The sequence below is a fragment of the Ambystoma mexicanum genome, chromosome 4p (assembly GCF_040938575.1).
Source record: "Ambystoma mexicanum isolate Mex_15411 chromosome 4p, UKY_AmexF1_1, whole genome shotgun sequence".
Classification (NCBI taxonomy): domain Eukaryota; kingdom Metazoa; phylum Chordata; class Amphibia; order Caudata; family Ambystomatidae; genus Ambystoma; species Ambystoma mexicanum.
The window spans coordinates 1186732707-1186758305 of NC_090927.1; the positions used below are offsets into that span (position 1 = coordinate 1186732707).

At 46.3% G+C, this 25599-nt stretch overlaps 1 protein-coding gene across 6 annotated transcripts in view; it reads left to right on the top strand.

Annotated features, from left to right (window-relative positions):
- Positions 1–25599, top strand: part of STXBP5 (syntaxin binding protein 5) — a 2430573-nt gene that overhangs the window by 640830 nt on the left and 1764144 nt on the right. The window lies entirely within an intron of this gene.

The window sequence follows — 25599 nt, forward strand, 5'->3', positions numbered from 1 at the left end:
GGAGATCTCACCTTATCCTTATAGATTGATTTGAAGCTCAATTGTGATGCCACAACATTGGCAAAGTGCTCTGATTTACAGGAAATTAATCGCTTTAATGACACTAACAAGGCCTTAAACCAGGCAATAATCTTATTTAACATATATAATCGTCCAACTACCAAAGTCAATCTTCAAAAAGTCATAGTTCAGCTGGCTAGAGCAAAATATCAAAAAGAGACTTGCATAATTCTAGTCGGGGATTTTAATGGGCAGTAATAGCCCATGATACCCATCAAGAATCGGCTGCATGAGGAGGATACCACCTTGGATATAAAGTTGATAGCAGGCTACCCAAACAATGCATAAATTGGCCCTTGGCACCATTCGTGTGCTAATTAACTTTAGAGTTTTACCATTACAGGCCCTTAATTCAGTGAGCAGCACGCTAAATGTACTTTCGTAAAACGCACATAAATCACCTCTCAAAGACTATGCTTTATTAAGTGTAGGGGACTTGTCTAAGCTAAAAGATATGTTAGTTGAGGATAGGTCAGACAGCGATCACTGACAGCTTTGCCTGACCTTAGATTTGAATGAGAAACAAACAAGTTCCTCAACCACCTCTTGTCATTGCCTGGCCATCGTGGTTTCAGGAAATCCTAGACGGAAGATCAAATGGCAGGACATCTTCGATAACAAATTTGAACCACGTATCTACGACAATTTCTTATTAGAACTAAAATGATTACTTTATAGCCACTCTTCAATCAGTTCTATGATTTCTACGTTGAAGACCAATGCATTGAAGATGGGCTCAATGGTTATGAAACAGTGAAGCCAGATCGTGTCCACTATTTGCTGTATTGACGAGGACTGGCATAAGGAGAAAAAAGCCACTATAGAGCTAGTAAAAGTGTTGCATGTAATACTCGTGCGCTTCAGTTTGCCAAGGCTCATTACAAGGACCTTTATGAAGATTATTTTTAAAGTAACTATGACAAACCGTGGCATGGGCTGTTGGCAGTGGCCACCAATAAAGACGGAACAGATTTTTGCAAAAGGGCGTCGCTGCCCAAGAGCAATGCTAAAAACCGGCGTGAAGGGTGTATACCCGAGAAGATATGGATAACTTATTTCACCAAGCTATATTCTAAATCAGAAGAGATTAGATAGACAGGCAGTGAAGATCATTGGCCAATGCCCGTAAGGGACTTTCCTGCATTGAGATTCTCAATGGAAAAAATTTGGAGAGCACTAGAACAGCAGAGTAGGGGAAAGGCCATATGTCCCAATTCAATTCCAGTCGACCTCTTTAAGAGGGCCCTCAAAATGTAGGGCCTGTTTTTTATAGTGACTGTTCAATACAATATCGGAATCGGGCATGACACCCCAACTCCTGGACGAGGGTGAACATTCTACTGCTATATAAAACAGGCAGCCGGCAAGATCCAGGGAACTACAGGCCTATTTCCCTCCTCAATGCAACTCGGAAAGTGTACGCATGGGCACTGTTATTACACTTAGAAAACTGGGTCCAAGAGAATAATATAATTGGTCATCTCCAGGCCGGCTTCCAGCCTGGTCTTAGTACAGTCGTTCAGTCATTCAGACTTTGTATGGTGATACAAAAAATGTGTCATCCTTTATCGACTTAAAATGTGCTTTCGAGGCGGGGCACAGGGCGAAGGTATTGAGCCATCTGAATATTCCACTTCAATTGCTTAATGGGATTCGGGGCTTGTACAATAACACTACCAATGTACACTGGAATCTTAGCTTTGATGTAACGGCCCCATTTGGCAGCAACACCTGGGTGAGACAAGGTTGTGTGCTTGCACCAACCCTGTTTTATGAGTGTAATAACCTCATTTCCACCCTCACGCGCCCACAAACGGGTGCTCCCAAATTGGGAGAGGATAATATACTCCTGTTTTCGGACAATGCTGTCTTAATTTCTGTAGCGCATATGGGGCTGCGTAAGCATGTGTAAGCTTTCCACAAAGAATGTATAAGTAGTGGGCTGATGCTCGATAACAATAAGACGAAATCCATTGTATTCCATACAGCATGTTCGGAGGGCACACCAAGGCTCAGCATCTTGATCGATGAACATTCCATCGAGCAAGTAGAGAGTTTTGACTACCTCGGCATCCGGTTTACCAGTAGTGGCAGCTGGATTAGCCAGGTGGACAAGACTCTGCTCATGCTTGAGCGGCAGAGCAATACTGATGTTCTCCCTAAAACACAGTAATGATGCAATTTCTCCAGCACTTCAGCTCTATAACCCGCAGGCTAGAGCCTCTGTCATGTTTGGAGCAGAGATTTGGGGCTATTAGAGTAACACCAGGATGGTTTTAATTGAAAATAAATTCCTCAAAAAAGCCCAGTCTACCCTCCTGCACCCCCAATACGACATTACTTCTGTAATTAAATTGGAGGCTAATCTATCTATCTGCATTCACTTAAGTAATTGCTATTAATCCAGTCTGCTATTGTCTCCCGTTATGGACTTTGTCCCATTTGAGTAAATATAGGGAGATGATGACAGATCTTCTTTGACAAAGTGGAGGGACAGAGTTAAAATGGTGTAAACATTTCCGGTCTATGTTGAATTTATAGGACCCTAATGATCTTTTGCACAACCCTCGGCACATAAACTCTTGCACAAAATGAATCCTTGCACAAAAGGTTTGATTCTGCTCTACAGAAAATTGAAAGTATTGCCCGTTACGGATCCAAGCAAGCAACCCAGTTCTGGAACATTACATTGGACATTGGCTATAAAATATATATTTAGGTATAATCTCCCCCAGCTATATTAGATCCTTGTACATAAAATTTTGTTTGGGCAGATTACCTTTGTATGCTCGGCAGTTGGCCTTGAGTACGAGTAGCACAGATGTATGCCTTTGTTCAAATGAGTGCGGGCACGATATCTCGAGCCTCTACTACGGATGTTTTCAGTACAACATCTTAAAGATGCCTTATGCCTTTGGAAATCTACTAATTGCAACTTTGTGGTATTTACTGTATCCGCCCATCTACATGGGTTATGGAGCATCTTGACAAAATGCCTCAGACCTAATGTTTTACAAAGTATTTGAAATGGTATTTTAATTGACTGAAGGAGATAGTTCAGACATGTAGTCATCACTGCTATTCTGCAATATTACTGAGGCTAATGCTAGCACCAAGGCCATCATTTTTTATTTTTTTTGGGTGCATATTTGAGACTTGTTCTGTTACTATGCATTCTCTTAACATGCATACTAGGCTCGCACAACATGATACCAGGAAACTGGATCATGTACAGTTTAATGTGGAGGTCAACTGAGCCCACTTTTCGTTACATAGATTATATGTGTGTTGTTAATCCATCTAGCACTTGCACATTAAATAGTATTTACATAAACTTGCAGAAGGATGTGTTGTCTTAAACGCGATGTCTGTTACACAGTGAACCTCGATGATGTTGTATCTTAGGAAGACAAGAAAGGCAGGATTGAGTTTTAACTGAGTTGCTGGGGGAGAAACCATTTTTAACATTGTATATTTTATTGCACTTTTTTAATTGAGAATTGTTTTATAATCGTTGTGTTAATATGTACTTTTATGGCCTTGGGCCGAAATAAAATTATTAGGGACTGACTGTTAACCTTCATATAGTGTGGGCGGTGGCCAAGGCAACGTTTTAGTCTGCTCATTGTATAGTCGGTAAGAAAACCTGAAAGAAATTCTATCTTTGTTGATCCAATTAAGAGACTTGGAGAATAGAGTCCCTCTTGAAGAAGGCACACAATTGGAGGCATAAACTACGGTCTGCATTGATGAATGAGGCTGTATTGTCATTTATTATGTCTCAAGCAGACGTCTATGAAAGGGGTGGGCAAAGCCCACACTCTGCTAGCAGCCCATTTACAGTCACATAAGGTGATAGGGGGAGCAGAGGGTTCATAATTAAAACTGAAGATGGAGTGAGGGGGCATACACTACCCATCCTCGGGAGATAGCGCAGAGATTGGACCATTTCCCTAAATGTTTATATTCTGAAGATGGCGTGGATATGATCGAACAGGTGAGGGCTTTCTTGGGCGCCTTTATTCCCCCCAGATTATTCAATGTGGTAAATAAGAACCAACCTGGAGCATACCTGTGAACAGGCCGCTTCACAACTGGCTTCGACAAGAAGTATGTGGATGCCCTGGGACCCTTTCTTCTAAAATTATGTAACTATCTTTGAGGAAGGGGAGGCTCTATATTCTTTTCTGGACACTGTGAGACAGGCATGGTATCGGGAGATTTTTTTCAAAAAGGTAGCAGGCGCCCCTCTCCAGAAAGAACATGGCATGATGACCTTTTTCCACTTTGAGAGTTCGCAGCCATTGCTTTTGGTTGGTCGCACAGCTCCACCTCACTGAGGCCCAACAAGGCTGAAACACGTGTATGGGGTTGCTGTTGGTACTCTTATTCAGAAGTGAATTGCCATAGCATTTCGGTGCTGTGCTCCCCATGTGGGCGGGACAAAGACTGCTATGCAAATGATATTTCCCATCTGTGAAAAGTACTGTGAGCAAAAAGCGATGGCTGGGAACTCTCAAAGTGGGTTAAAAAACCACAGAACAGGTTATCATGCCATGCTCTTTCTGGAGAGGGGCGCCTGCTACCTTTGTTGAAAAATGGTATCGGGAGATGACACACAGGTAAGTAGATTTTCAAAACCTTTATTTTTACTGATCAAAATGGGATAATGCCTCACTTACCCTAACTCTAAGGTGGGAATGTTCCCTAATGAAAAGAAAACTAAAGAAAGTGTGTTTGTCAGTCCAAAGTAAAGTACGTTCTGTGTCAAAACATATGCTTGCCCTCCCTTCGACAGAATAACAGGGTGTATTGGATGTGGCCAACTCAATAGTGTTCAAAGTAAAGTTAATGTGACAGTGGAGTTCTTTTGCCGTTCCCTTCCCCAAGTTCAAGGCACTCAGGATTATAAGGTTTCACAGGTCTCTCAGGATTCATTTGGCGCAAAGTTCACTTGGCACAAAGTTCACAGTACCTTTTCCTTCTAAGTTCTGCAGGCTTCTCCGGGTCCCCCTTCCTTGAACCAGAAAAGCCCTCTTCAGTAGTAATTCACTTGGTTTCTTGCGGGACTCCCTTACCCATTCTTAACCAAGTCCTTTTGACTTTCAGCTTCGGTATATCATGCAACCCTTTTCTACAGCTAGCGCTCCCCTGTTCGTGGCGCGGTTGCCCGGCTGCACGGTCCACCCATTACAGGTCGTGCAACCAGGTGCCTTACTTTGGTTGGGTTCTCGTGTCCTTCTGGTGGGGTCTCTGTGGCCCTCCTGGATCAGCCTCCTGCCTGGGTGCCACCCCCAATGCTTTTTGAACACTCATGTTGGGAATGTTTCTCCCACTTTGTTTTCGCACAGCTACCCCCTTTTCATGATCTCTATTTCCCTCCTACTTCAGGATGGGACAAAGCTCCCCCTTTTTACAGAAGTGTTCTCCTTTCTTGTAGAGTGTTTTGAGAATGTGCAATCCTACACGCAACCACTCTGACACTTTGATTCTCTGTATTCCTTTTAGTCAGTTTCACCCGACGTGTCTTCCACTTCACGTGGTTGTGCGGCAATGTTGTATCTCGCTCGCTTTATTGAAACACACCGGGCTTTCACTGTGCTTGACTCACCGGTTGTGTGTTTTTCATTTCGCAGTTAACATCCTTGCCGTCTGAGGTCAGAGTCTCACCAACTGACCCTCAAACACTCCTGGGTTCCTGTCCTGACCCAGGGGAACGAGCATTTTGTTTCACCAATGTAACGAGGGATCAGCAGGCCTCCCAGCTCCCTTTTCCGGACCTCTCCTTTGGTGGAGATATGGGCCTCTAGCCACGGTTTCTCTGGGACCTTCCTGGACAGCCCCTCAGCGTCTCGGTTCCTCACAGCTGGTCCTGCGTAGCCACGGCTCCTCAGCTCTCCTCCCGACTCCGCCAACTGCTGAATGTGTGTATCCTTTTTACATTAGCCAGAGTACTTGATAGGCTGCAGGTGGGAATGGTTGATGTCAATTACCTTATCCTTCCTGGCCTTGTTATTGGGACAGGTCCAATGAGGATGTTGATGTACCTTGATCTGCATCTACCCAGTACCATAGTGGTGTTTCTCATAGGAAGTCTGCACTCCTCTTGAATTCCTCCTTGTTCGTCACAGTACTTGAGTGATATTTGGGAAAGGCATATTGCGTGCCTTATTATATCCTCTGAAGTTTGAGATGGGGTTTGTCTGGGTACTGTCAGAGAAAGGGCGATACCGTCTTTTAGTTTTAGGGGTATAATTATGATAGATGTTGGTATTGTTAATTTCTTTTCCTCTTCTCAAGGTTAGTGTTGGAAGTAAAGTCCTGGGGTAGGGCAGGACCTATGTGACAATATCCTATGACAGTAGATGGAGACTCGAACAGGGCGGATACCATGTCTCGCCCTTGGGCATTCCCTCCCCAATCGTCGAGGTCCCTTTACTCAAGTGATCCTCCCTCGCTTGTCCACCCCCAGGGTCGGGATCCAGAAGCGATGGCCCTCCCTTGGCCACCTGAATAAAGGATCCCTGGGGACTACATGTGAGAACGCCCTCAGGTTTCTCACAACACCTTCATTGAAGTCATCCTAAAAGGGGGTAGAGACCAAGACATTTGGCTTCTATAGACCCATATCCTTATTAAATACAGATGTGTAAATCTTTTCTGATATTTTGAGGCGAGCCTGTCTATTTCTGCACAAACTGATAGATAATGATCAAGTTGGTTTTATCCGAAAGAAACGTGGGGCGCATAATGTAAATATTTGATGTGCTTACTTTGATATGACTTTATTGACCCGGGTTATTTCATCAAATTCCAAAGCTATTGGCTTTGTCAATTCGCAGGTCATGATTTATGCCCTTGCCAGGATTGGTAACTGATGTTGGATTGGGGGAGGGGGATGAAGGTGCTATACTCATAACAAAAAGTGGCAACTATAGTAAATGTGATCGATTCTGTGTATATTGGAAAGAAGAATAAGACCAGGCTGCCTTTTGTCCCCTCGTCTGTTTGCTTTGGTCATCGAGCCCCGGACTGAAGTGATATGACGGATGGAGACTATTGGAGGAATATGGGTGGATAGCCGTAAATATAAGTTGGGTCTCTTTGCTGATGACCTGCTGGTACAGGTCACAGAACCAGTTGAATAATTGCTGAGCTTGATTGACCTCCTGAACAGATATTGATCCTCTTCAGGGTTAATCTCAATAAATCTGTTGCCCTCCCTTGAAGGGTTCTTCCTCAGAATTGAGAGGGCTGCTGGAAAGCTTGCAGTTGTGAATCATTCAAGTGGGCATTTGTTACTTGGGAGCCCAGCTCAATAATTGATTGGGGAGGCTGTTTGAGGTCAACTACCTGGGTCTCTGTGAAAAGATTAAAATGCATCTCCCTTGTTGGTCAAAACTGATTTTATCATTGATAAGAGTGACTGACAACAGTGAAAATTAATATCCTCCTGAAGCTTCTTTGTTGGGATTCAAGTATTGCTGCTGAAGATTCCAGCCTCGTTTGTCAGGGAAGTCTCTAAAATACTCTTTTGTTTGTTATGGAATAACAAAAAGCCATCTAATTAATACTCCCGAAAGATGTGGGGAGTATGTTTTTGAAAGCTCCAAAATAGGCCACTACAATTAAGGGTGTTGATGGACCACCGTATTTCATGTTGAATGCAGTTCTAGCTCCAGTCACACTTCTCACTGGGAGAGTGCAAAATCATCCGGTATTGGGGATATTATCACACCTGTGGAGGAAGGGGCGAGACATTTGGAAATGTCTAGCTGGCCAGCCCCATTTAACTGTATCTGGGCCCACCTGATCCAGAGACCTTATCAAAGAACCATTAAGGTACCCGGTTCCAGGGTAGGCATGAGGCAGATTTGGTATGAGTAGACCAGCTGCAGGAGAAAGGCAAGTTTGTTTACAAGGACTGTTTGGATGAGCTGCTCAATATCAGCTCCCTTTTTTCTATATGCAGAGCTTAAAGGGGTAATTGGGGACACTGGCTGGTTGAGCCAGTTCAGTAGAGAGTGTTTTTGCCTTTGAAAAGGATATTAGTCATGAGAGCACCACAGGGCTGATCTTGAAATTGTACAGCGCTCCGCTGCAGAATGGGGGCTCTCAGCCTCATATGACCCACAGTTTGCCTTGGGCCACCTGAGGACTGTTGGTCATTCATTGGAAACATCCTTACTTTCCAACTCAAAGGAAGTGGTTGAAAAGAGCGAAGGAGATATTTAATACGGAATAACTGTTATAATAACTAATAATTTAATAACTACTCTTACTACATGAGACCACCCTGCTCTTAGTACCTCGAACTGGAATAGTTTCCTTTACTAGAAAAATATGGTGGGTGTGTGTCGTCCCAGATGGTGGTGGAGCACAGTCCCCTGGGCCACAATGACCGACGGCCTGGGGGAAGCCGAGAAACTTGTGACAGTACTTGTGAGATTTAGTCTAAACCACGTCCTTATCTTTGAGTCCATGCTTTAAGTTTAAAGTGTGTTGCTCCATTCTTTGTGGCGACTGGTTCAGGTGGGGGGAGATGCCTTGGGGTTCATGTTTTTCTGTAATCATTGGATATTGACTGAGAAGGGGAAAGATTGGGTGGGATCAACTGTTATCCTAAACTGTGTGGCCCAACAATATTCTTGAAGGAGGGGAAATCCCCACCAGCCCTCTGCCTTCAACCTCACTATATAATTGAAGGAAACCCTGTATTGTGGGATATATTTACCCACTCAGCAGTACATCCCCACATCACCAAGCTGCACTTCAGCAGAATCAGCAAAATGGCTGCGCTGGCTCCTGTGAGCACCATTGCACCCAAACTGCGTTTTGCAGCGACAAAAGGAGGGCTGCACTGTTTTGGCAAGCGCCATTGGGTAAGATGGAACAGGGAGCACCCCGAGAAAGGCTACTAGGATGTGTTCTTGTTGGTATTAAATAAATGGATTGAAAAAGCAGCGCTGCTTTGCTGCAAGCCCAAAGTTCCCCTTGAAAAAAGAGAATATTTCACCTTTACAATGATGCCGCTCTGATGCTATTTTTCTCTGTTCTTCATCACATTACCTTTATCAAAACGGCCCTGTCATGCCCAGCCATATTCACATTGTGTTCCATTAGAAAAAAACCTTATTCCTGAATGTCAGGCTGTGCCAGCCAAATCTGAGAAAATCAACAAAAGCTTTACTTCAGCTGTATGGAAAAACACTTAAAGATTTGCTACAAAATGTCATAAATCACTGCTTGAAAAGAAATGTTAGCTTTCTGTGCACATGTCAATTTCATAAATTAAACTGCATTGGCAACCTGGGAGAAACCAGCCCAAGACAGGTTTCTGCTTAGGGGGTGAGGGGGAGATGCTAGCAACAGAAGGCCATTCACAGTAGATCCTAACACACAGGTGATAATTGCTACCTTTCCAGACTTTGGTCTGTGCTCCAGTCTCTTACAGTGGAACTTATTGGACACCAACCTGTGAAGTCATAAACCTTCAATCAAATTGGGAAACCCCCCTCCACAATGGGCTCAACTGACAGTTGGGGGCCGGGGGGTAGCTGAAGAGACAAAAATGGTTCCAGTGAAGGACAAAGGATGCCCATTTGTTTCAGACTATTTTTTAAATGAAACTTGTCAGACTTTTTTATCTTTGCAACAGGACTTTACAAAAATGTAAAAGTTATTCAGTTTAAATATGATTTTCGTAGCTTTCAAATAAGATATCTTGGATGTCAATAGAATGGTTGGGACACGAACGCCAGAAGAATGTGAATCATGGGGGAAGGACATATGATGAAATGTTAAAAATTAACAGAAATAGGCCCCATGATAGTATGTACACACACCTAAAATTATAGAATTTAGGCCGAATGTTTCACTTAAAAACGACCAAAAATTATTAGAAGGGCGAAACAATGTTTTACAGACTGCAGAGTTGCACTGGCATGTTCTGTATAAAATATGTAACCTGCTTATGTAATTCGTTAAGATGCCCCAACTATAAAAATGTGCCATTTTTGGCAAAACTGGATTTTGGCAAAAAGGGCTGTGGGATGGCTTTTTTACCTCATAAAATGCAACCTCATTAACTGGGACTCCTCCTCGAGCAGGCGATTAACCTATCTGAGTCTTGGAGGTAGGCATAGCTCAGTTCTGCCCACCAATAATTCTGTGATGTCACCAGGGTCTATAGAAGGGGTATTTGACAGAACTCTAGAGAGACTCTTCCTGAATTTCCTGTGCCGGCTTTTCCTAATCTTGCACATTCATCTTGCCAGACTCCAGATCCCACTGAAAAGCCAAAGCATTTCTGACCATCCCAGCGAGGCCTCAATCCTGAAACCCCACTAAAAATCCCAATACCCAAAGGGAGAAGCTGTGGTATTTCTTTTTTGTGACGCACCCTGAAACCAGCCTGGTTTTTGCCCACAAACTGCATGCTGCCATCCAGTGAACAGAGTTGCCCAGCTGTTTGCTGTAAGGCGCGCCCGCCGTGTGGTGACCAGACCCAGTTGACTGTCCAAAATCCCAAATTCAAAAGTGGACTGTGAGTATCCCACATCCCATAGCTCCTAGTCTACTCCATCTTGATTTTTCTTTATTCCACTCACTAAACAATCTTATCCATACCCGGGTAACTTGTTAAAACTGTTAGAATTATCCGTGCACCCTGCCCTTGACTTTCTAAGTGCGAGCACCATCTCTCTTTTAATTTCTGTCTGGTGTAAATCATAAGCCCTTAGTCATATTTTGAGTAATCAAACGAATTTCCAGTTAAAGTTGAGGTCTGGGGTGACAAGGTTGACTTTGTGAATCAACCTTGGATCTTACGGTGACAAGGTTGACTTTGTGAATCAACCTTGGAGCTTACTGTGTCCCTCTTTAACGATATAGTGTTAATAATCTAGTTTAAGTAAAATTTGCCTTTCATTTTAAAACCGATTTTCTCTTTTTAATTGCTCTATTTTCCTAAAAACGAACCTCATTCTACCTTACAAATCTCTCTCAATTCAACACCTATACCCCTCCTTTCGTCTCTATATTTTCCCTGTGATATACATCTATTCCCCAGCCCAAAAACCACATTCGAATTCAGTGGTTTTCACCCGTTTTAAATGCAAAAACTTTTTTTTTTTTTTTTTTAAACTGCTTCTGTGTAAAAATGCAACTTTCCAACGTGTGATTTGACTGCACTGGGTTTTCAATTTCAAATCTGTTTTGTGAACTGTATGCTTTTGTGATACCTTACCTTACCTTATGGTTGCTAGTGATATAACATCCCTGCTACTGTGATGAAACATATGCACAGCATTATTTCAAAACACATATAAATAATTATCAAAATCAGAGTGTCAATTTAGGCCTTTGCAAGGGGTTTAAAATCAGTTTTCCCCTCTTATTTTATGAGGGTAGAATTTGATTTTGTGGGTTGAGTGAAAATTGCAGGGGGAAACCTTAACATGGGTGTGATCTATCCTAATTCAAAACATGCTCCTATTCAATTGTGCTTTGGATACGTTCTACTAGAAGGTTAACCAAGTGCATTGCTTCATTCCCATTATAATTATCACCCCATTGGTGATTGCTGACCAATATTAAAATTTGTTTGATTTTTGTGAATTTTCAAAATAAATATTGTACAAATCAGCACCACAATTGCAACTAAGCCACTTCCTTGTTCCCCAGTTGCACCAGGGCAGCGTGTCCAGACCGCACCAACCAGCCTATGACCAAAAGAATGCAGGGGCAGGTGCCAGGCGAAACTCCACGCAGGCAGATTACTTTTATGTGTCCCAGTCTTGTCCCAGGCTCACCCCCTGTAGACCTCCCAGCTCTGTGGCCCTAGCCACAGCAGGCACTTGCTGCCCACAGCACCCTGCCTACAACGCAGGCAAGCGACTCACCAGTAACTGAGTAACACCGCCATAGCAGTCGCAATGCTGCTGCGCGTCCCGTCATTATTAACATTCTCTGTTGTACCCTGGGTATCCCGCTCAATCTTCTCCCCAGGCAGTTTCTCTGTCCCTCCAGCCTGCGACTCCTGCTGAGCAGCCCTCTCGCACCCCGTGCACCAAGTGCCCTGTCAGCCTCATCTGTGGCAGCCTCTGCCTCAGGCCGACTCCAATTATCTCAAGCGGCTCAAGTCCCCAGCAGCAATTTGTCATGTCTCCGAACCAGCGCTGCACCGCCGACTATATCAGGTAATGGAGGCGCGCAGCCCCCGGACTGTAGCAGCCACTGCGCACCAGCCTGCCAAGCACCAGCAGGAACAGCCAGCAAGGGGGCTGCAAATGCCCCTGTTGCTGAATGTGCCGGTGCAGTCATGCAACCTCAGGCACACCAGCAGGCTGACTAGGCTCAAGCGCCCACCGCATTGCAAGCCCTCACTAGGGCTGCTCCGCCAGGCCTCGCTCCTCTGTGCCCCTGCGGGCCGCCACACCAGGATCAGCAGGCCTCCGATGATCGTCTCTGTCCCCACAGCGTTCTCGTCAGCGCTGCCGACAGTGAAGTCCCCAGGTGCACTCGGGTGCTCAGAAATCGCCCCAGTGTCAGAAAACACACATGTTAATGGGCATATCATTAAGGATCTGGCAGGAGCTTACTTGGAGTCCTGCTCACTGCATGCCTGCTGGCCACGCCCCGCCGTCTCTGGAATCTCTACGCTAGATTCTCTCCGGACATTCGCCCTAAGAGTTCCATTGTACAGGGGCCTGGCCACCTCACAACATAGGAAGTAGTACATGCAACCCATCTCCCTCCCCTTCTTTAAAATGATACTCATAAACAGATTTTCAACTATACTGCCCATAATAAATTGACTTCCTTCCTTTACAATCCTCTTCAGATTCCATACCTGTCTCGGGAGGATAGCTCAGGGGCAACGTGCTCGCCTTGGAAGTAAGACGACACAAGACAACACAGCTTCAATCCCCGGGTCTGCGCTTAGAAACCTCTCGCTATTAAGTGCGTTATAAATAACCTATCATATCATACTTGGCCTCAAAGCGCCAATGAGGAGTTCAACCACCCTCTGAGGCGGTCCATAATCGATCAACCCCTTACAACCTTTCACATCTTTCTTTACCCTGACCATTTCCCCTTCTTCAAACTCCAAATACATCACACACTTAATCCCATCATATCTTTTTGTCCCCACTGTGTTGCACCTCTCTCTCCTTCATCCCTTCCACATCAAAATCCACCTTCTTCACCCTCTTCAGCCACAGGAGACAGTCACATGAGTTCCTTCCTTCTCATCAGTATAGTTCCCATCACATGTGGTGTCACTTAGTCCTTTCACCCTCTCCAACACAGCCTCCTTCCTGCTCATTCCACAACCCTCTGGAATTCTCACACCACCCATTGACGCATTCCATTGCACAATACGTCTGTGGGTGATAAAGTGTAGTCAGGTTTTATACTTGCATGCCTTGTTGCTCAAGGTATCTCTTCACCTCCTCACACAAAAACTGAGGCACAGTGTCCATCAGTATACTATAAAGTATACACTCACTGGCACAGATTTTCTCCATATAGCTTTATCCTGCACCACTTTTACCTCTACCCATCTCAAATAAAGATCAACCAACACAATCACAATTGTTTTATCCAGTGATACCATCCCAATGGGACCTAGAATATCCATAGCCAATTTCGCTCGCACACACACGGGTAATTCTAAAATAACCAAAAGTTGCTCTTTAGTCCTCAGCCCTTTTCCCTAGTCCTAAAACCCTTTGCACCCACTCAGTCAACCTTCCACGTACCTACTTCTCACCAGCAACTAATAATCCTCTAGAAGTATTCTGTTACTCTTTGTCGTCCCCCTATGCCCTTAATGGGCATTCGTGACTAGCTTGTCCCTCAATCGACAAGGTGTTTACACCCTCCCCGATCTATATGACAATCCATTCTCCACAGTTCATCTCGAACTTTTTAAACTTCCTCTCCTCTGCCGATAACTGGGTCTTTCTCAGCCATTACCCTTTCTATAAACTCCTTTACTTTCACAACAGTTACGTTATTGCTGCTCTCTGCTACCCACAGCATCCTTCCTATAATTCCACTGTGCGTGGCATATACCTGCTCTATCCATGCTTCCTCCTCATCTTGTACTGTGTACACCTGTGACCAATGATTAGAAAACACCTTCAGGCCCCTGGAACAACCTCCATCTCAGTCGGGCACTGTAGGCGGGTCACTAATCGGGTCTTCTCGGCACCTTTAGTCCCTTTTTGTTCAAACAGCGCTGTGAGCGTTTTGTGATCAGTCCTTAAAATGAACCTGGCACCCTATACAAATGTCCTAAACCGCTCTATCATCCATACACAACCTAGTGCCTCCTTCTCAATAACAGACTTTCGAATGGATTGTGTCCTCCCACATGTTCCTCATCTTTTGATATATTCCTCTCCAGCTGCTTCGGAAAAATGTTTTCAGCAGAGGGCACTGTGTCGATGCAGTCGACTCGATGTCCCTCGAGGGCCTCCGTCTCAATGTCAACATAATCGCTGGTACATAAAGCACACGCAGCACCTATTAGCTACATTTCTGTTTTTCTGCGATAGCCAATGCTTCGAGAATTACAGCGCACTTTGGTTCCAGTTATAAACTGTGACATACTCAAACGATGGCTTCATCATCAACGCCATCAACCCGAAGATCGGGTTAAAAAATGCTATGATTGCGGCGCCAAGATGTTGCTCACGGCCCCTTACTGAGTGTTTGGTGTCTTGGTATGGAGAATGAGACGCAAACTGTCAATCCTATCAAGCAATGACCGGTAAGGCGTTGAAAGAGCGAAAAGGGAAATTGGCAGAGGGTAGGCCCCCAACTAAATCCCCCTCAATGACTCAGTCGAAAAAGCACTAGTCTGACGAGTAGAGACTCCTTGAAAGAAATAGTCCAAAAAGTGTTCTCAATCCAGCAGTGGGTCGCACCATTCTACCTCTTCCAAGAAGATGAAGAAGAGACGTCATAGGTCACCTTCCACCTCTTCCTCTGATACTTCTCCTGAGAAAACAATATCTTGCCCCACCAAATCGACTCCTACTGGATCGGAGGCCTTCAAACAGGAAATGTTCAACATTTTCGAGAAGGAGACCTTGACCCCCTCGAAGCAGAAGGCCAAGAGTCATGCTCCTGTCACGCCGTTGAAGGCAGAAAAGCAGAGGACTACGCCAAAATCCTGCGTGCCTTAGAGCCCGGGACACAGGCCAGAAACCCCATGAGAACCTTTGAGGTCTCGACTCGAAGAGAAATCATCTAAGACTCTATCGAGTTGGGGATCGAGCCCCCCGAGGGCTTTGATACATTTTTCAAAAATGTCAACTCGAGACCATCGATGCCATTAGCGTCGACACCATCCACGCTATCGGGGTCGAGACCATCAATGCCATGTGTGCCGAGACCATCAACGCCTTTGCCCTCTAAACTTGCCATTGTCATTAAGGAGGTTGACAAAATATTTAAACCTTTACCTAGGAAGGATTTCTTCAAGTCTTTGTCTTCAGTTTATGAAGAACATGAACCTTCAGACACAGATACCCTCCTTTTGGTTTACAGTATGGTATGCCAAACATCCCAGAAGCCCTGATCTCGGAAGAGCTGAGGCTAAAAGACTTATATGTAACCCTTCAGTGAACCAGTGGGATTGACACTTCACCAGAACTTGAATTTGGTAAACGGGACCCGGCAGAACACGCTGATGCCCCATACCGACATCTTATGTCTAGGGTAATGGACTTTCTAGGATGGGGCCTGCCAGCTCCCCCATTCGATCAATTTGACCTGACTGATAGCCTTGATAAGGGTCCTTAGAAGGACCCGGTACTTCATTTTCACATTGCTCTGCAAAAAAGGCAAAACTGGAAGGCAGCTGAGGCAAGCCTAGCAGTGAATAAAAACCTCAGCAGAAAGTACAGTCTATCCAGTGGTGATCCTATTTGTCTAAACAACCTACTCCAGAAATTTGCAAATGCCACTTGTGCAGTAGCTAAATTTAAGTACATCCTGTGGGATTGTATAGCCATGGCTGCTGAGCATATTCCCGAAGGGGATGAAAGAGGCGGATTCCTGACTATTGTAAGAGACGGAAAGGAGGCTATGTGTGAGTCTCTTCAATCAGGACTGGACTCCGCTGACAGTATCAGCAGAACTATATCGGCAAGCACAGGAATACATGGTTGAGGAAGTCGGAAGATGCCCTTTGACGGCCCCCAGCTGTTTGGCAGCAAGGCTGATGAAACCTAGAGAAGCATAGACCTCAAAGAAGGCAGCCAAATCCCTTGATGCTGCTATCAGACAGCCACAACCATCTCACCCCAATGGATCATCTTGGAGGGTTCGGTCCTTTCGTTTCTACTCCTCAGTTTGAAGAGTGAGAGGACTGGCAAGTGCAAGGGGCCAAAGAAGATTCCCTTGTGGTGGACGAGGGAGAGATGCAAAGCCCGCCCAGACAACAACTACTTTACCCTCAGCTGCCTCAAAACCTCTCTGAGGCCTTAACCCACAAGACCCCGGTGGGAGGCAGACACTCGCATCAATTGCAAGAATGGCGAGCTATTACTTCAGATGAGTAGGCATTGGTAACAGTAGCCCTGGGTTACTGCCTCCACTTTCTAAAAAGGCCTCAAGACCATCCATGGGAGCCACCCATTCAAAGTTCCATATCCGTTTCTTGTGCAGCAAATTTTGACCCTGCTAAAGAAAGGTGCTATAGAACCAGTAGCTGTAATGGAGAAGAACAAATGGTGGTACTCTGCTTATTTCCCAATTCCCAATAAGGACGGAGGATTGAGACCCATCCTGGACATGTGATTCTTGAATAGGTTACTCAGGAAGGACAAGTTCAAGATGGTTACACTTTCTCAGATCCTTCAGGCCCTCCAGCTCCAGGATAGAATGGCATAATTGGACGTTCAGGATGCTTACATTCATGTGCCAATCTATCACAAGCACAGAAAGTACATGAGGTGCACCATTGGCGTTTCTTATCAATTTTGAGTTCTGCCATTCGGGCTGACCTCTGCCCGGGGGTTTTCTCCAAGCTGATGGCGATGGTTGCAGCGAGTCTCAGTAGAAGGGGATTCACGTCTACCCCTACCTGGACGATTGGCTGATCAGGGTACGTTCTCCTGAAGAAGCCCTGGAACATCTTAGCATCACCTGCAACTTTCTACAGACTGGGCTTCTCTCTCAATTACAAAAAGTCCCGCGTGATACCATCTCAAAGACTCCAGTTCATCAGAGCAGTCCTGGATGCATCCTTGGGAAAAGCCTTGACACCCGAGATGAGGGCTCAGCACATTTTGCAAATGGTCACCAAATGCCAAAGTGCCCAACTTCTTCCGGCCTTCGACTTAAGGTTGCTCGGCCTCATGGCATTCTGCATTTTCCTGGTGCCACAGACTCACCTGAGAATGGGATCCCTCCAGTGGTCTCAATTCTTAGGCAAGATGTCGGACCTTCTTCAGGCTCCGAGCAGAGTCATGCAGGATCTTCTGTGGTGGGCCTGCAAGGACAACATTCTGAATGGAGAAACTTTTTGGCAACCATGGCTGGAGATAACAGTAGTGATAGACGCCTCACTCACAGGGTGGGGAGCCCACACTAACTATCTGACAATCGGTGGTCGTTGGTCTACATCAGAGTCCAAACTAGGCATCAACCTTTTGGAGCTGAGGGGGATCAGACTAGTGCTGAAGGCCTTTCTGCCCTCTGTAAGGGGAAAGATGTCCTAATCATGACAGACAACACAGTGGCCATGTACTCCATGTACTACCTCAACAAAAGAGGAGGCGTAGGTTCACTACTACTGTGCATAGAGGCGTTGCAGCTCTTGTTCTGGGCAATTCAAGACGGAATCTCCTTATCAGCAGTTTACCTGGCTGTAAAGGAGAACACAGCGGTGGATGCTCTGAGCAGGCAGAGCACAGTCTCCCATGAGTTTGAACTCTTCCAGAAAGTCCTTCAAGAGGTCTTCACCCTTTGGGGAACCCTTAAGTGGATCTGTTCAGACCAGTGTCAACCGGAAGTGTGAACTGTTCTGCTCCAGGGAATTTCCCCCAAGAAGAGCTCTAGGAGACGTGTTCGTAGTGGACTGGGATTTTCCACTCCTGTACATGTTTCCTCCAGTACCCTTCATTTATCACGTGATCAGGAGGTTGTGAAAGTTTGGAAAGCCATCCTCCTAATTGCCCCGGTTTGGGCCAGGAAGTCGCTGCACCCAGACCTTCTGGACATGTCCATCTGCCCTCCAATGATTCTTCTACAAAGAGAGGACCTTCTCTCGCGAGAGGAGGGTCGGGTTCTCCATCCAAAGGTCAAAACACTCCATCATAACGCATGGTTTCTGAATGGTTGAGACATAAGGATTGGGACCTCCCAGATGACGCAATGGAGGTTTTGCTTTCAGCCAGAAGGCCAGCAACAAAATCCTTGTACAGCTGCCGTTGGAACAAATTCTGCAGCTGGTGTGGGAAAAAGGATGTGGGCCCTTTTATGTGCAGTACACCTGTGGTGGTGTCCTTTTTGTTACATTTGGCAAATCCTGTTCTTGTTCCTCCCGGGTTCCCCATTGCCTTCTCTTTCAGGTAGGAACCTCTCTGGGTTGCTTACGGTTCAGGCGTTCTCTTCTTTGTTCCTCTCCTCACTGGCGTCTTCACCTGACGCAACCCAACCTCTCTCCCGGATTTTGTAATTCTCATTAGCGGGCCACATCAGCTGTAGCGGGTTTCACTTGGTGGGATCAGCGTTGTTACACGGGTAGTCGGCCCACCACTACTACTCGTGACTGGTAGGAGTCTCGTCTCCTTCAGCCTCCAAGCAGATAGCTTCTCTGTTTCAAGTTTGGACTTCGCAGGCTCTGCGCTCTTCCACTGCCCAGTCACCAGCTAGTGTGGCATACCAGGGAACCTCCCCTGCTCCACCAAACAATCCTCTCTCCTCACTCTCTTCCTTTTCAGAGTTAACAAATACTACTCCTTAAATCCACTCAAGTATTGGATATGAGAAGCAGTCCCATATATCCCATTACGTGGCTTGACTTCAGTAGTTCTTCACAGGAACTAGAGTCCTTGTCCCCTAAGGGGTGAGTGGTCTGTCCCGATTAGGTTCCACTTGCCTCAACCCCTAGGGAGGCTGTTACTGCGCAGGCTACCCTCCCTAGCCTCACAGGGGCGAAGTGACAAGTTCTCGTCATTCAAAAAAGGCACAAGAGGGGCACTACTAATGTAACAAAAGTTCACATGGATTGCACAATTACCAAAAAGTAGTGCGTGCTCTACATTTAAAGATGTAAATGTGACTTCTGCTGCAGCTGGGTATAGTTTCCAGGCCAGTGGAAACTCAATACAATGCAAAAAACACACCCAGCCTGTTGCCAATAGGTAACCCCGTTGCACTCTAGGTGGATCAAAGTCCTACGTTGAAGTTCTTTGAAGCTACACGCAACCAACACATCATCAAAATTTGTGTTTCAAAAGAACATACATCACACTATTTCAATAGACTATAGTTTGCAATTTAAATGAAAGTTTAATGTTGTCTAGGTTCAAGCACCATCTCTCAACACAACAGAGAAAGATGAAGCATAATTATAGACATCAATTAGTTCATGATGCCATGATTTTGTATACAAATCCAGAGGAAATGGCAACTAGATCTCCTCAATCTCGAGCGTAATTCGTGTAGCATTTGTTAAAAACAGTAACTCCCATGTTAGAACAAATACTCAAATTCCAATCAAAAGTTTAACTAAAAGGCTCCAATTTAGAACACAAATGTGCTAATGCGTTTCGGATTACAAATCCATCATCAGGGCTTGAAGCTCAATGTTCATATCATTTCCATGTTGTAATAATCGCAAATTCACCTGTGCACCTATAATATAACAGGTAGACTGGTTTAGCAGAGGTAATTCAAAACAAGTTCTTGCCATTTGTCACACTACACATGTTATCACATCCCCTTTGGGTTTTCTCGCCGCTGCCAATGGCGATACCCATTCACCCGTTCCAGCACGTTCTACGATATCTGTCTCATAGAGCTTTTTTAATTAATTTTTCACAACCTCCCTCAAAACCATTGGAACAGAGTAGTTTTGTGGCCACAGGCACGACCCTTTCTTCCAAAATTATCTAATGTAACCTCCCCTTCATCTTCCCTATCTCATACGAAAACGCATTATGATTATGTTGAAGCTCCTTCTCTCCTTCATAGTCATCACTTATCGTGAGAGACTGTTGGCTAGTTTTGGGATCAAGACGGATCTTCACTTTCCGTTGTTCCTTGCATCTCATGAGAACTGCACCTTTCTTCGTTGCACACACCTTCCCCATTGCTTCCCTCTTTTTTAATCCCAATGTTTCTGGAAAATAACCCAATATCTTATTCTTTTCCATATTATGGACACCCAGACTTATATCAGGCAGTATCAGTTCTGCACTCCCTCCGAACCCTCCTTCGCACACATGCAATATTAATGGCACCTGGGCCCCTGGAGTAGGCCATCAAGTCACTACTTTCCCATTAACAGATCTCTGCCATGAGACTTTCATCATCACTCGCCATACTTTTCCCCCAATACATTAAGGGGACACACGTCCACCCCACTACATCATCACTGACATCATAGTTCCCTTCAACTCATGTACTCTACGTCCCGTCCCCTTTCCTCCATCCTTGTGGGCATCCCCCCAACATCGGGATGGTACTGTCACGATGCCTACCCCCAGACATCCGGAACAGGTCCATCTGTCCAGGGAACAGGCACCCAAGAAGACATAGGAATTCCCAAAACCCCGCCTAGGGGCTACGCCAGGCTCATATTGCGAACTTTAAAACTATGCAGGTCATCCTGCAAAGAACTCATGTACAGGCCATCATGAGGCCATGAAGGGACTACTTTCCTTTAGGAACTATTTTGCTGCTTGGGTGTGGTACTGGAACTTCTTACCTGGGAACTACTTTTTTGATGCTATTTAAACCACGGCCAAAGAGCAGCACACGCTTTGCGTTATTCTGCATCTTAGCAGCGTAACGCTCACTGTGTCTGCAGTCCAGCATCCAGTCTACAGCCACACCCGTCTTGTGTCTGGAGCCGATCCTAGAGAAAAGGAAAGAAGAAGAGAAGGTTAGAACAAGGAGATTTCCATTTGGTCATCATCTTTTCCTGGAGCAGCCGCACCTGTGGATAAAGGAAAAAGACATTAAAATAAACAGCGTCGCATTGCCAGCTGCAGCGCCGCGCCATACTCGCCTGTCTTCGGAGGATCTCCACGACCCGGCACAGCACCCGTTGAATCGCCGCCTGAAACATCAGCATCTGAAAAGACAAGATAAAACAAAAGGTGAGCGGGGTTCCGCCAAAGGCATTCTTTTAATTACCGCAAGATACTTACTTGGAATTTTACCACTCGAGGCAGCGCTGGTCACCATCCTACGTTAGACATTTCCGGCAAGGCACCGCACCTGCAAAGAAGATGGAGAACTATTGGTTAATTACATTTGGAACAATATTGCTTGCTAGACAGTGCTTGGTACAAACTGACTCCTACCTAAGCGCTACCTTCATCCATCAAGGCGAACTCACTCCTTGGATCACGCTGCAAGGGAAAAGGTATGAAAGGAGTAAGAGTGAATTAACAGACATTTGAACTCTAAAAGAACTATACATTCGGTTTACACACTACTTACCTCAGAGTCATTGTTGTCTGGAACTCTGCCAAATACCTTCTGATCAGTGAAGTAACTGAACTTCTACGCGCCCCTGCACTCCAGGCAGGATGGAGAGTTCATCCTTCCAAGCAATAAGGTGAGACTTTATGAAGGGGAATACTGGAAGTTTTCAGGGAAAATAGTGTTAGTGTAACCTCTCTACCACGGGTGGCTAATCCCCTTTAATGCTTTTAGGAAAATATTCTTGCGGGCCTGGCAAACGGAACTGAGTGGGCAAGTGCAGTCGATCATCACTTCGCTACGAGTTACACTGGTGGAAACCGCAGCAGTCCAGCTTCGTTCGACATCCCTGTGGAATCCAGGTGAGCGTAACAGGTACCAGAACCCTTGGCAGCGAAGAAATTGAGCTTGCCCTTTAAATTTAGTATTCTGCGTGGGGGGCACAGCCTCTGGCATGGGAACACCCTGCCCTCCAGCTCCGCAACTTGGTTGCTTTTTTCACACGTACGGTGTCAGACCTGGCAGCCAGTGCAGACTCTTTTAGCTTACTGCTTGCTTCCAGTTTCTTTCTTCCAATTCTTTTTTTCACATCCCTTCAGTGCCTTTCCACCCACGGCGCATGTCACCGCATGAGGATTCACAAGATAAGCCTTGTGCGACCGCTCGTTCCCAGCCTCAGACCCCCATGCACTCTGTCTTGAGTGTTTGGGACTACCCTCCGCTGGTACTCATGTTCGATCTGCAGCGCTCTCGGTCACAGGGCATTGAAGAATCATTTTTCTCAGTGAAGGGAGATCTTCCATTCTTCTCCTCTCCCCACCTTAAGGCCTTTGTCTCCAGGACCTCTCATCAAGACCAGGTGTAGGTCCTCTGTTCAGCACGGCTCCACAACACAGCACCTCCTTCCCCAGGGTTCCCATGGATCAGGGTTCCTAGGATTCAGGTTCTGGCAGACACGAGGCTTCTAATGCTATCGGCTTCCAAGCCGTTGGGCCCCAGGGGCACTTCAGGGCGTTCTGTTGATAAACCTGAGGTTTTCCAGGCTACCGGCTCCAAAGCTGAGGGGCTCAGGGGCCCTACCAGGCTGTCCTCGAAGTGCGATCAAGTTTGTCCTCTCCTGCTACCCCGGGTGTAAAGGATCATTGAGTGCCACCTCTGAGATTATGTCTTCGGCTAGATCAGCACGGCTACCGGCACAGGTCGTGAGTCAGGGCATTATTTTTTATTTTATTTTTTTTACCCCGCGCAACCATTGACTCTTAGGAATAAGGGTGCCAACAAGCAAAACAAATAATCAATTAGCCAGGTACTTGGCATAAGATATTATGATATTACAAGTTAAGGGTACATAAAGATAAAGGAATGAACATAAACTATTATATCAGACATAACATTGTACAAAGGATATGAAAGGATTAAGCATGCTCCCAGCATAAAGGCTGGAGCGAAAACTATTATATAAAAAGCATTATGACATTATGACTACCGGCCATCCGGCTGAGGGCTCAGCACCTACCAGAGTGATCTCTGAGGTCAATGCCTCGGCTTCGGGTGCAAGTCCTAAGCTGTATCCGCTCTTGTCTGAGGCCTGTCTTGGCTCTGGGCCTTCGCGGCCTCCCGCCAAGGGTGTGGTGCAAGGCTTCAAAATGGCAGAGGGGCAGGTGGCAGAGCCTGCCTGGCAGGCGGCCATCTTGGATCCAGTTCAGGGCCTGCCAGTGCTTTCGCCCATCGACTGGCTTTGCAGGATGGCCCCAGCCCCCTTTCCTCAGGAAGTGGCAGCAAATCCAACGGTGTAGGTTTTTGGTCCCCTCAGGGATACATCTACCCATCACAGCCATACTCCTACACTCACCAGGCCCAGTGCCTCGGAGGGATGGGCTACTAGTGACCCGGAGGCTGGTGAGGACCGCTTGTTCCTCCTCCTCATGCACTCCCCTCAGGTGAAGGGGCTCCTGATCGACATTCAAAGGAGGCCATCCAGAAGGTGGAGCCGACCCAGCCCCCTCCTCTGGGTGGTACTCCCGTCCCTCCTGCTCTCTGTTCCGGTGCTGGTAACAAGGAGTCAGGTGTGCTATCAGAGGTCGTGGGGAAACCCACCACGATCCAGTCTGGCATCCCCCTCCAGAAGGATGTCCTGCAGGTGGTGTGAAAGGTCTGGGAGAAGCCCAGGGACAATGCCCAGATGAACAAAAAGTTGGACTGCAGGTTTAGGCTGACAGACAGGGAGCCAATCCTCCTTGCCTCCCACAAGCAGCCCCATTCCTCTGTACTGTAGACCATTGTCATCAACGTCTTCCTCCATGGGAGCTACCTCCAGTTGCCTCTCCAAGGAGGACCAAGTCCTTGAATCCTTGTGAAAACGCTGTTACTCAATCTCAAGACTGCATCCGAGGCAAGCCAACATGGACACCCTCTTGGCTGCAGCTAACCTGAAGCTGTGGCGGGAGATCACAGAATGTCTGCCTGACATCCCTTCGGACAAGCAAGCCTCCTTCAAGGCTCGTCTGGTCACAGGACCTCATGGAGTCTTCTGTGTCCCACATCAACACAGTCGAGGGTTGTGCCTTGGGGTCGGGATGAGAAGGACGGCATGGATGCATGCCACAAAGTTTTCATCTGACGTGCAGGAGCGGATCCTGGATCTGCCCTTCAAGGGCATGGACCTTTTTCATTCGTCGACCGATGATGAGTTGACATAGAACAAAACCTCCACTCAAACCACCAAGTCATTGGCCAACCTGAAAAAACCAGTTCAGAAATCCTTCCTTCAGTTACAGGGCAGGACCAAGTTCAAACCTGCGCTTTCTCGGGCTTCAAGGGCTTGCAGGACGATGGCACACAGAGACCTGACAGGTCGCCCAGAGACAACAGGAGGAAGCAATAGAGGACATGGTGCAGGTTTTTCTGCTCCCCCTCCTCTGCTGCCAAGAAGCAGTAACGTCAAGGTCGAGGAACACAGCTCACCTGTGGGGGGCTGTTTGGCGCTGTTCCAGGACACCTGGAAGTGTCTTTTTAGCAACCAGTGGATGCTATCTGTAATATCCCTGGGCTTCAGTCTTCCTCTTCATTTACCATCCTCTCCCCTTCTGTGTCAGATCGGGTCCCTGTCCCTGTCTTTCACAGAAGCTCCTTTAGCTATTGGAGATGCAGGCGATAGAACTGGTTCCTCTTGTAGACAGGGGCTTCGGTTACTATTCCTGGATTTTTGCGGTACCTAAGAACAACCACGCTGGCCTGAGGGTAGTTCTGGACCTGTCATTTCTAAATCTATCTTTACTGCTAGAACACTTCAAGATGATCACTCCCGCGCACATAAGAGTCTTTGTGTGCAGGAGACTGGTTGCGTTTGGTCCTGAAGGATGCGTACCTGCATGTACCCATATATCAGCCGCATCTGACGTTTCTGTGGTTCACAATTATGTTGTACTATTTTCAGTAGAAGCTGCTGCCCTTCGTCCTGAACTCAGCCCCTTGTGTCTTCACAAAGTTGATGAACGCAGTGGTGGGCCTTCTCCGCTTGGAGGGCCATCATCTATACCCTTATTTGGATGACTGGCTGGCAAGGGTGGGGGGGTCACTCGAAGGGTGGTGCACTCCTGCTAGAGTTTGGCAGATATCCTTCATCAGCTGTTTTACCTCAACCAGTGGAAATCAGTACTGCCCATCTCAGGAACTGGTCTTTCTAGGGGTATGTTGGAACATGGCTGTTCAGTAGGTGTTCCCCTCACCAGAGAGGATTATGTGCCTCAATAAGGCAGTGGGACACTTTCTGGCCAACTCGACGACCTCGGCATTGTGCGTCCAGCACATTCTGGGCCTGATGGCTTCCAGCGTGCTCACTGTACCGCCTGCTCGCCTCAA